At 40.7% G+C, this 11,952-nt stretch overlaps 1 long non-coding RNA gene across 1 annotated transcript; it reads right to left on the bottom strand.

Annotated features, from left to right (window-relative positions):
• Positions 1 to 754: 754 nt before the first annotated feature.
• Positions 755 to 4,388, bottom strand: LOC137483613 (uncharacterized). The gene is made up of 2 exons (XR_011004559.1): positions 3,145 to 4,388; positions 755 to 2,094 (listed from the first exon to the last, which is right to left on the bottom strand). It is a non-coding gene; the product is annotated as an uncharacterized lncRNA (long non-coding RNA).
• Between the last annotated feature and the right edge of the window lie 7,564 nt (positions 4,389 to 11,952).

Raw genomic sequence — 11,952 nt, 5'->3', positions numbered from 1 at the left:
ACAACAAAAAATCACTAGAAACTAGGTTAAAAAATACAGTGTGAAAAGAAGATCGAAAAAAGTGAAAACCAACAGCAATGAAGGTTAAAACCCAATCCACATACTCTGCCTTTTCATACACATAATTCACTGCAAAGAAAAAAACATTATCTCCCACCAGTGGAATGGCTCATTGCCTCAAGGAAATACAAAACAATTACTGTTACAGAATAGAAAAAAAAAACATAGGATATGGGGAGAAATACTGCCCCCTGCCAAAAAAAAAAAAAAAACCCAAAACCAAAATACAAAAACGACCTTACTACATATAAATAAATGAAAACACATAGCAAAATGACATCACAAAACCCAGGGTGAAGTCATGTAATACAAACACTTACAAACTGAGTTCTCCCAAAAACAATGGGAATGTTCTCCCCAGATTAAAGATTAAATTTTGCCCACTCAGGCAATCAGCCCATGCAAAAATCTGTGAAGCTCTACCTGTGCCTCACACAAAAGAAAATAATTTCATAATGCATGGCAACAAAGGAAGAACTTATCCTGGTTTTTCATTGTTATTGTAAATTAGGAACTATTTTACAGCACCCACTAAAATTACTGTACCCAGACAGAAACTCTGCAGATGTAAAATGAAATTCAGGCTCAAGAGGAAACACTGACTCCCTATTTTTGAATTCTCCTGCAGCAGAAGATCCTTTTTTATTAACACAAGGAAGGAAAACACAAACAGCAAATCACTTTTGACCATCTCAGTTTATGATTAACATAAAACAATTTTTGCATCTTTTTTTTTTTCATCGCTCTTTTGGTGCTTATAGCACTTCCATCACTGATCTAACATCATGGAATGAATATTTTAAAGAAAAAACAACACAAGTGGCAGGACAAACTTTGTTTCTCAGGCAGGCAAGCTGCCATCCCTCAGAAGACAGCTGAGTCACAGAGTGTAAAAATAACTCTGTCAGAAGAATAACTTAGTCTCACTGTGAAACCACTCAGCAGAGCCAGAAAGGTGGGACACAGCAGGTGTTGCCAGGGCTCAAGCAGTTCTCTTTCTCCCCACATCATTTGCAACAGCTTTTGCCTCTTTCCAGCAGCATGAAAGCAGAGAGGAATGTTCATTCCCAAGTGGAGGCATCAGGTTTTGTGAGAATTCATTAACTGTGACAATTCACAAATCTGAACTGTGCTGGGAGGTCACTGGAGCGACCATGTGTCAATTAGATGTGGAAAGAACAAGAGCCATACACAAACCTGGTGAGGAGAAATGGAGAGGCACATCCCACCCAGCAGGATTTCCCCACTCTCAGACACAACACACCCTTCACCTGCCCCAGCCTCAGTAGCCAGAATGCACTGAATAGAAACTCAAGGTCATTGAAATAGTGACAGCAGAGAGGCAGGGAATCTCTGCACCACACTCATGGAAGCACATAGAAACATATGCCTGCATCAAGTATTGCTTGATGCAGGCTTCCTTTAAATTAACAAAGCTTATACAAGAGTTTTGGGGCATTAAACCACATATAACTGAACTCATGACCTCAGCACTTTATATAAAAATTAAGATGTAAATACACATGTTCTTCAGCTAAGACTTTTCTTGTACCTTAACTCTTTCTCTTTACATCCAGAAGTAACTAAAAGGCTTTTAAGCCTGTCCCTATAACTGTATTTAGCCCAACCCTTCTGGTACAAAGTCTAGGGAAATCCCTAGACACACCGAGACAGTCACACCACTTCCAACATTAACACAATATTGTCTCATCTGTTGGCATGCTCAAGAACTCAAGGCTGGATGAAGATCACAATACTTTATATAACTTCATAAAAATATGCAACATAAGACACTAAAGCACCACTTTACAAACTGTTTGCTCTTCTGCTCTTATGTTCCTTCAAGTCCATTTGTCTCTCAGAAAGTTCAGTCCACCGAAGAAATTCTGGAAAAAAGCTCCCAATCTAAATGTAAAGTTATGCCATGGATTTCTGACAGGTAAAATGTGAGGGGTCTTTTGAGTCCCATCCAGAAGACTGTGTGCAGTCGCCATTTCCACTGACTTCAGGGAGAAGTCTGATGGAAATATGAGCCTAAAAAGAAATGTAAAGATCAAAAATAAAGATGCAGTTCTGGATGAACTTTTGCTCTAAAGACATGTCTTGTATTACTTGTACTTCCTTAAGAGAAGAAACCAATTCCTTGGTTCCTAGGCTGCCAAATATTGTTCCAAATCGTGTGATGCAGTATGAACAGCTGGAAACATCAAAATGAGTTTTACTCTCCATCTGTAACCTGCCCTCCTTGGTAAACACCATTATAGACTTGAATCCTCAGCTATAACAATTTCTTATTTTTAGCTGGAGTAAATGTAGAAGTTAGCATAATCCATGGCCAAATATTACTGTATTTAATTTTCTTCTAACAGAGGCAACAGCTAAGGTCAAGTCATCCATTGCTCAATGCCTGTCTCAAAAACAAAGCTTTCTCTGGCTAGTAATGCTTATTATTCTTTTTTATCCACTCCTTTGCCTTCCTCTATCCTCTCCATCTATGCAGCAGATATTTCTCTATTTTGTACTTTATTTTTATGCTCATTTTACATCTGTGCCAGTCACAACCTCAGGTAAGGATTACAAAAATTATGCTGAAGACCTCCACACTGCTGATATTTTCTTTCTATTTGATTTCTATAGAAAAAAAAAACCCTGGGCTTCTACCTACTGTCATCATTTTATCATAACACGGCAAAACGTTTCAGGCTTGAACTGAAAAATTAACTTCTCTCCCGTATCTTAGGAGTAATTGCCCTGGTGACCATCTGAATGCAGAGAGGGGCAGGCTGTGCTGCCAAGGCTGCTCTCTGGCCGTGGGACAGGGAGGCTCCTCGCTGCCAGGCTCCAGCAGGCAGGCATGATCCCACTGCTGCATCCCATCGGGAGAGCAGGAAGGCTGCAGCGCAATGCAGCTTTCACATTTATCTCCCTTTCACAGATGCCCAACATCCATGAATACAAATGAAGGGATACGATGAAAATAAGTTTGTTTGTCATTGAGAGTCAACTGTGAATTACTAACAATCAATGAATAACCCAGTGGGTGTTTGATTACATGGCCTGCATGTTAGGTTTTTGAAGACTAACCTCTCAAAGCATATTTCCATCCTCTTGGCTCCCTATGAGAGGATAAACTTTTCAAAGAAGGCACTGTCTCCTGCAGTATTTGTTTGTACAGTGCCCTAGCACAATGGGGCTCTATTCTCCAAGCAGTTCTTAATAAGAAGTTCAACACCCATTTCCTTTTACAATGACACAACAAACAGTTTGTGTTTAGTCTTCTACTTTCATGGTAGGCAAAAGCTTTACTGATAGATTCCCTGTTAGTTAGTTAATTGTTCACCTCAGCAAGAATCCTCTTTCTAGGTAAGAGAGGAGAAAGAAATTGTTTTCCTCAGCAGCTGCATTCTTGCTTGTGTTCACTTCCACAAATAATTTCAGCTAAAGACTACTTTCTTTTTTCCTCCAAGACAGGCATTTGTTGAAATTCAGGTTGAGAGATGAGTTGAGCAGAAGTGAAATTCTTAGAGAGCACTTCAGCTGTGAATACTGGTCTCTTTGCTTTGCACCTTTGAAGACATCTTCCTGAGCTACTAGTGATCAAGATTCCAAACTGAACATATACTGTTAGAAGCAAGATGTTGTTCTAAAGAGTGAGCATGTCTGCAGCACCTTTGTGTCTCTTTAGGTGAAGCATTCTTAGGCAGATTGACTCCCAGATGCACCTATACTGCACTTTGCCTCATCAATTTTTGTTAACAAAGAAAAAGTGACTTAAGCCCTGCTTGTGCTTCTAGGCTTGGAGAACTGTTTTTGTGTAACAGGCTCCCCCAGGAGCAGCTCCACTGCAGCAGCAAACACCCAGAGAGCCAAGCTCCAGCAGTGCCCACCTTTCCTCTGCCCTGGGGAGGAACAGGCGATTCTCCCCAGCAGGGGTGGAAGAAGCTGTGCAGTGTTTGCCAGGGCCACCTGCAAATCTGCCTCCTCTTCTGCCCTTTGTGCTCCTCCATCATTTTTTTACTGATAATTGGTGTGGCCACTTTTATTTCATAGCTCTGCCTCATAATGGTTCAGTGCTATTTGGTGTTGGAAGGCAGATTAAAATCTTTAGTTACACTGTACCACCCTTCTATAAAACTGAGCAGTTATTTATCAGTAACACAAATGATGTAAAGCACTAGAGGAATCTGCAAGACTGAGACTTATAAACTCTGGGTTTTTACCCTTTTTTGGACATATTACTGCTGGAAATCCTGATAAATAGGAAAGACATTCTCAACATTCATTGAGAAATGTGTAAGTTGAGGAGCAAACCTGAGAATGTTAATTTTACAGAACACAATAATGTTAAATGCCACAAACATGTAAAAGGTGGGGATGATGAATTTCCAGAAATGCTATCTGGCCACTTTTGCAAGTTTGAAAGCTTGGAAAGATTAGTAAATATAACTGGCTTACATGGCTGAAGGTGTTGCTACAAGTGCCAACTGATAAAGGACAAACTACTTGTTCTAAATGCAACAGAGCCTTTGGAAAGGAAAAGGGGTTGAACAACGTCTAAACATTAAGGGAAAGGAGGAAGGCCAAAGGGCAAAGAAAAAAAAAAGAGAGGACACTCTATTTTGATTTTGCCTTACACTGACTGTAATGCTTTCCGTAAGTCAAACCACTTGTCAATCTACCTCAAGAACTACATGAATGAGGCTTTTAAAGCTATGGCAACTCACTGAAGTTGCACCTTTTACGGATGAGCATCCATGGAAATTCCTCCTGGTGCCCACTGTTACACTTTGCACTGGACCCTGTAGGATAGTATTGCCCCAGATATGTCATGGTGAATTAGGACATCAGTGGAGAGTAATGAGATCCATGAAACCAACATAACAGAGACAGAAATAGTCCCTTGATAAAGGCAACCTTCACTTCTTATCTGCCTTAGACTCACTGTCAAGCTGAGACAGCTCACAAAAGCATCAATTTAGAGTCACCTGTAAGGGTAGTTTTCATATAATGGGTAGCTGGTCTGCTCCCTGTGAGTTTGAGCCCACCAATTTATTTCATGCAGCAATCAAACATTAATGGGTTTCTGTTTTAACCTGTTCAGAGCAGAAATGGTGACTGAAAGAGATTAAATTGCATTCCATCATGGGTCTGCACAGTCAGCGAGGTCCTTTCATCTTGCAATCACTTTTTTCCTTTGTGGTAAAAGGAAAGTTGGAATCTGTAAAAACTTCAAACACATTGCATTCTCCAAGCAGGAACTTCCCTGTCAATTTATCATGGATTTCAGCCTCTTGATCTTTTCTTTGTGTCTCATGATAAGACCCAATGCCAAGAAAGACATTTCTTAAAGGGCCAGCCTATAAAAACAAGCAAGGGGATTTTTTTTTTCATACCTTAAAACTAAAAATGCATTATTGATAGAACCATTAATTATATATTTTGGATTTATAACCGAGATTTGAAGAAAAGCACAATATTTGAACGTACATAATTGCTATCACAGCATACAATCACTTTTTTTATTAAGCACAGACCCCATTTCCTCCTTGTATGAATATTTTATTCTGAATATGTGTTCCAGTTATTTGGCAATATCTCCTTTTCCATTTCAGCCCTTATTTTGAAAGAAGGAAACTCAGATGTGAAGACTTCCTACTGATATAATCTAGTTCTACTTCTAAATCAAAATAAATTGGAAGTGCAATGTCTTAAAAAACCCAAATCCTCCCAGCTCTCTCAGAGCCTCAGACCCACAGGCTGGGGGAACTGCAGGCACTTCAGGCCCTGGATGTATCTTCCCAGCCCTAAGTCACAGGGTAGGACCTGCCTTGCCATGGTTTGCACAGAATATTCCCATTGCTGACGGGTTGTGCATGGCAGTGAGGTGAGCTGCAGCCCTTCAGAGAGCTCTCTCTGTGTTTGTGTGTACATGTGCATCATTTTCTCTCAGAACAGGAGCAGAGAAGGAACCTCTACCAGGTTTTCAGCCACCCTAAGGAAACTGCACTATTTTCTAAGTGAAGGCTTCATCCAAGACTCCAGGGATATTTAGCAAAATATAAACCAGGCCAAGCAATGTAGATGTACAAGAAGGAAGATTATAAACTTTCGTGGACATATGTCCCACCGTTTTCCCCTTGTGTGCTACGATGTGCCCCAGGAGCTGTGGGAGCTCTGGCCCAAAGCCTGGCAGGGAGGATGAGCTGGGGGAGCCAGGGCACAGGAGAGGCAGCAGATCTGCAGGGCCAAGAGGCTGTGATCCCCCCAGCCTCACCAACTTCTTTGTTCCGTGACAAAAGGCAGATCTTGTACATTAAATGCATTGACAAGTGACAGTGTAAGTCAGGCTTCTTTCACATAAAATTAGAGTCTTGGATAGAAGGATCTTTGGGCTATTTTTTCCTTCCCTGGAATAATGAAGCTGTTTGATTCCCACAAACACATGCAAAACTTCCAAGCTTAGTACAGCAGAAGTAAGAGATGATGACCCATGCTCTAATCTTGTCATTCATTCAGCAGTGACAAATATTTATAAACCCTTAATTTTCAGAACCACAGCTAAGAGCCTATGCTCAGCTGACATGCTTTGAAGATGTAGATTCAGTACTCCAAGTTACTACATGGGATTTAGGAGTGAAAATCTGATCTTCAGCCTTCCTGTTGCACCTCCCCACTGGTACAACAGGGAAGCCAGCTGCATCAGCCCCAGTCTGCTCAAGGCTGGGCAAAATGTTTTATGGAGCCAAAAGCAATTCATGAGTACAGGTAACTACAGAAGTCAGTTGTAACCAGCTGCTACATTAAATAACTGAGAGCAAAGAATCTGATACTCTACTATTATTTTTCCTTTCAATTCTCTAGGTATGACTACACTAATTGAAAAACTTTAAAATTACGAAGACCTAGAAAACGGGATCCTTGATGTCTTTTATGCTTACTTCATTTGTAGTGTAGATACTAAACCTCCTGCTTTAGAAACTGAAGACTGCTTCATTACTAAATGGCTGTGCATCATGGCCCTTACAAATCTCTATTAAACTGAGGATTAGGCAAGGGCTGGAACAGATAGACAGTATATTTTCATTCAATCTCCTTTAAAATAATGATGCATGCAACTTCATGTCATTACTCTTTAATGGTCTTAAGCCTATTTAATAGCACAGTAATATTCCAAAAAGGAAAAGGGAATTATTTCCACATTTAATTTTCATCGCAAAAGTGAATGTGGTTCTTTCCATGGCAGATAAGCAGCTAAAGCTGCTTGGTACCTTAACTGGGATATGACTGCATTAGCTCTGCTACATTACAGCTGGACTAATGAAACAAAGCAAAATTATTAGCTTCAGGCTCCCTGGAGTATCTGGAAGTAACATTTGGCTTGTTTCTAGGGATGTGCATAGGGGCAATGGGATGTGCAGGTGACAGACCCAGATGGGATCAGGCTGGGTCTGTGTGACCAGCCTGGCTCCCTGGCACAGGTCCCTGGCACAGGTCCTGTGTGGGGCTGCACAGGGACTGTTATGGCCCTGGCCATGGCACCTCTGGTGCAGCAGGAGCTGGGTATTGCCAAGGGAAGAGTTACCCTTACCCTACCAATGCTTTGTTCTGCCCTTATTTACACTGCTGGAACTCTGCAAATGCTGTAGATTCACTCCTGCTGCACCTCTGCAAAAAGGAGCTGACATTTGGGCTTCCCAGCTCCTGCACCTCAAGTGGAAATAAGAAGTTTTTCCTTCTTTAAAAAAAATTAAATCACAATCCACTAGTTGTTACCGCAGAGAATCTCCTACTAGTTAACTTTAAAAAATAAGATTCAGATGGAGGTTGTGCAATTGAGAGCACAAAGGGTATCTGAGTCAAGGTTCAAATTCTTTCTTTTAATGCAATTATGTGATTGATTTTTTCCCTCCTGGGAGGTGTTACTATATTCATATTTCAGCTTTAATTATCTTCTCCAGGATTGCTAGTACCTCCACAAGATTTCTTCCAAGTTCTAATTATACATACTGGATAGATTAGCCAGTGTTTGATAACCTTTTATAGCCAATTGACTTCAGCTTAATGTGTACAAAAATCCAAGCTGGAGAAGGAAGAGAAGTTGTATCAAATGACTAAAATCAAGTCACCGAAGCAGAGCGGCTCTGCCCCTGCCTTCCTGTGCTGGTGCATGAGCCTCACCAGAGAAAAAACCCTCACTACCCAGGCAGCAGCAAAGAGCCTGCTTATAAGCAGGACCCAAGAGATATCACACAGATATTTAATATAAAGTTCTACATTTTAACAGAAAAGTTGTCTGTGGACCAAAAATATAGGGTTATTTGCACTAGGGTTATTAATCTAGTCTAAGTGGCACTGTAATCTAAAATATTTAAAGTAAAGATTTTCCTTGCCAGGCTGCACTAGTCCTTAAAATCTACAAGCATTTCATTGACTTTTCCCAAGGATTTTTCCCAAGGATATAAGAACAAAAATTGCAGTAATTTTTATCAAATATATTATTTTCAACTATGAAAATTCTAAAAAGTTCCACCTTTGAAGATATTATAAGACTGTAAATGTGGACAGAAACACATAAAACTAGGAAACTTCACTAGGTAAACACACTGACTGGTAAAATAAATCATAACTTTGCTCCTCATGAAGGAATAAAAATCTGTTGGTTTTTTTTTTTTTTACCTTAACCATTAATTAATGAGGTTTCAACAGTATGAATTATTTACAGTGACATGCTCTGACAGGTTATACATGGTGAGTAATGCCTTGTCAGACACCTCAGTATTTATATTGAGATGAATGGCACATAATGTGATGCACATGCTAACAATGAACATCAATATTTAGTACTCCCAGCAAAGCCTGCTGGTATGATAAATCTGGCCTTAACTTCATATCTATCTGCAGACTTGCCTATCAGCTATTTATGCAGAGAAATATTTCCAGAGAACTCTTATCAAGTATATTTACACATCTTCACTGCTTTGGCAAGGACTTTTACTTCTCCTTGGAGCTGTGAGCTCCACTCACATCACTTTACAAGACCCTGAAGTCCACCAAGGCCAGCCAGGCTTGCAGCGTCCTGTTAAGAGCCCAGCAAACTCATAGTAACCAGCAAGGCTGCTGGGCAGACAGACACCTCTTACATTTATACACTCTGCTCTCCATGGACTTGGCAGTCTTGAAAGACTCCTTCCAACCCCAATAACGCTGTAATTTCCTTCAGGAAAGGCAATGACACAGCAAATGCAGTTCTGATAAAAGCCATGGAGAAGGTACCGTAATGCCAAGCACCATCACACAAATCAACAGATCAAACATAGGCAACAGCTACATCCCTATCCATGCTCTTCCTGCAGTTTTGTAGTGTTGTTTCCTGCCACCCAAGTCCCTTTCATCCTGTGATACATTCATGATGGTGCCATTCTCAGTGACTGGGCTCAAAACCTTACTGTTTTGTATGGTCTGAAGTGATCCTGTAAAGAATTCTTTGAAAGGTACTATTAGGATGATGTATGGCCTAATTTTGGTTGCTATAGTATTTAGAGTCAGACTTATGACTGGGGAAACAATCTCCCACTCACTTGAAATGCAGGAAAAGCTTTCAGTGCTGCAAGAAAAGGCTCTCTGGCTGAAAAGTCATATTTTAAAGTTTACAGCTCCTGCTTCTGGCTCAGTACTGCTACAGCAGCATGGAGAGGAGAGCCAGCCTGGCAGGGCTGTGCAGGGCCCTGGCTGAGGCCCCTCCAGAATTCTGCTGTAGCTGCTTTATGGGATGAATGTAGCAGCAGTTTATTACCAGAAGTACCAAGCTGCCATTTGAATTTTTCTACAGTTTAAAAGCAGCATGTTTTTATTAAGATAGAAATGACTGTGAGGAACCAAGTGCATTTTAACACAGGCAGTGAGATGGAATGCAAGAACACTGTGCAGGCCTTTACGGCTGGCAATAGCCACCATTGCTATCAGCCTTTTCTGTTACCTTCCATCAAGTTTAACGCGCATAACCTTGGTGGCAGAACCTCATCTCAGACTCCCTGGCCTTGGGGCCATATAAACAAATAAATCAAACTAAAGCCAAACCTCAAAGCAGACAGGAGAACCTCCTTTTCTCTCTTCATTCTACATGTATCTGTTCATATGACAGAGAACCTCAAAGCACTGCTGAATATATGCATTGTACTCTATGAAAACCAATACTCATTTTACAAATGAACATAGGAAAGTCAAATTTAAAACCTTCCTCCAGTTCTGAATGCTTCAGCTCATCTATTTTAGAAGGATTTTACAAGTGCTAACCACCAGTTTCAGAAGTAGCTTATACTTGTACATAGCTTCACTGATGTTCAAACAGACCTTTAGGAGTCATGACCTAGGTTCTCAAGAATTACGAAATGGCTTTAAAACATGATTTTCAAGGCAGGAAAAATGTCCTGTTATTAATAATGTACCTTAGATAAATCCAACCAAGCCAATCAGAATAACCTATCAATTTCTTGGTTATGTGACAAACTTTTTTATATGCAATCACAACTCTCCAGACTGAGAATGTACACATGAGTCATTTAGCTCAGCTTCACTTCCTTTCAGGTAACTTTTCCAGCTGGGGAAAGGAATATTTTTAAGAGCACACCTACTTATGACAGATACTAAATTAGCTAATGTGCTTCCTGTTGCTTCTGCAGATTTTCACCAACCTGATGCATGAGGTACCCGTGGTTTACACAATGCACATGGTCAATGAATTTTAGTTAAACTAATCTCTGGTGCTGTTCTCACTCCTAGCAATTTCAGCAGTGCCCACTCCTATTACCACACTGAAAAGTCATTCCCTGACGGCAAAGCAGATGTTTGGATATCCCCCAGAGAACAGAAATGCCCTGCTCAGTGCGGTTCCAGGGCTGCTAAAGAACTTTTCATTTCCTACCAGTGACACTCTATCTTGCCTCTAAACCTTAAATAGGTGCAACTCTGAGTTCTTACATACAACACAACCCTTTCCCCAAGAGACTCATGCCCTTGTTTTGTTGATACCAGAATCTTTGGTCTGGCCAACCACAGTACTTGCGTGATGTCAGAATGTCACCTTCTGTAACTCCACCTTTCTTACTCTGTTTCTCCCCTCTGAATGCCAGCCTGCTGTGCTGCAGGAAAGCCATCACTTCCTAAGTGTTTCACAGGCAGCTACTGCAACTGCACAGCACTCCCAGATTCAGCAGAGCTGGCAATGCAGCATCCCAGGTGACAGCACAGCATTTCAAATTCCTGTACTCTGGCAAAACTCCACATTTGCACTAAGCACTTAAACACACATAACACAGACTATGTTCTTTCCTATCATTAAAATTCTCTCCAAGAAATAATAATTTTCTTGCAAAATTCACTTGGGCTTTTGTGTGGTCTGATTGTTTGTTTGGGGTTAGGTTTTTTTGGGGAGTGGGGGAGGGATTTTTTTTTTTCTTAAGAAAAAAATCCATCATTTAGTGATTTTTCAGTGAAATCCTTATATGTTTCCTTCAGAAATCCACAACACATTATCTAGAAGGTCTGTACTGACAGACTGGATGCTAAAAGACTTCAGCCTTAAAGAGCTTTTTATTTATTATTTTGTTTCTTCCTTGTTTTACTTCAGACATTTTCCCAGCAGTTCTAATCTGTAATAGAATATTAAGCTGTATCTCCTGTAGCCCTGTTGGTCACAGTTAGTGATAAGATTTGATTCCTACTGTTGTTAAAATGTAAGGGACAGGCTTTGCCAGGGCATGCATGACGTTTCCAAAGCCACAGCCTGGTAGGAGCCGCGTTGATTGCTCTGACCTGTCAATGGGCAAGAGCTGCAAAGCCAGCAGGAGAACACGTCCTGACGCCTGTAGTTAAATAACAGCACCTCAGGAGAGC

The sequence above is a fragment of the Anomalospiza imberbis genome, chromosome 16 (genome assembly GCF_031753505.1).
Source record: "Anomalospiza imberbis isolate Cuckoo-Finch-1a 21T00152 chromosome 16, ASM3175350v1, whole genome shotgun sequence".
In the NCBI taxonomy this organism is placed as follows: domain Eukaryota; kingdom Metazoa; phylum Chordata; class Aves; order Passeriformes; family Viduidae; genus Anomalospiza; species Anomalospiza imberbis.
This window is presented reverse-complemented; position numbering and strand designations above follow the sequence as displayed.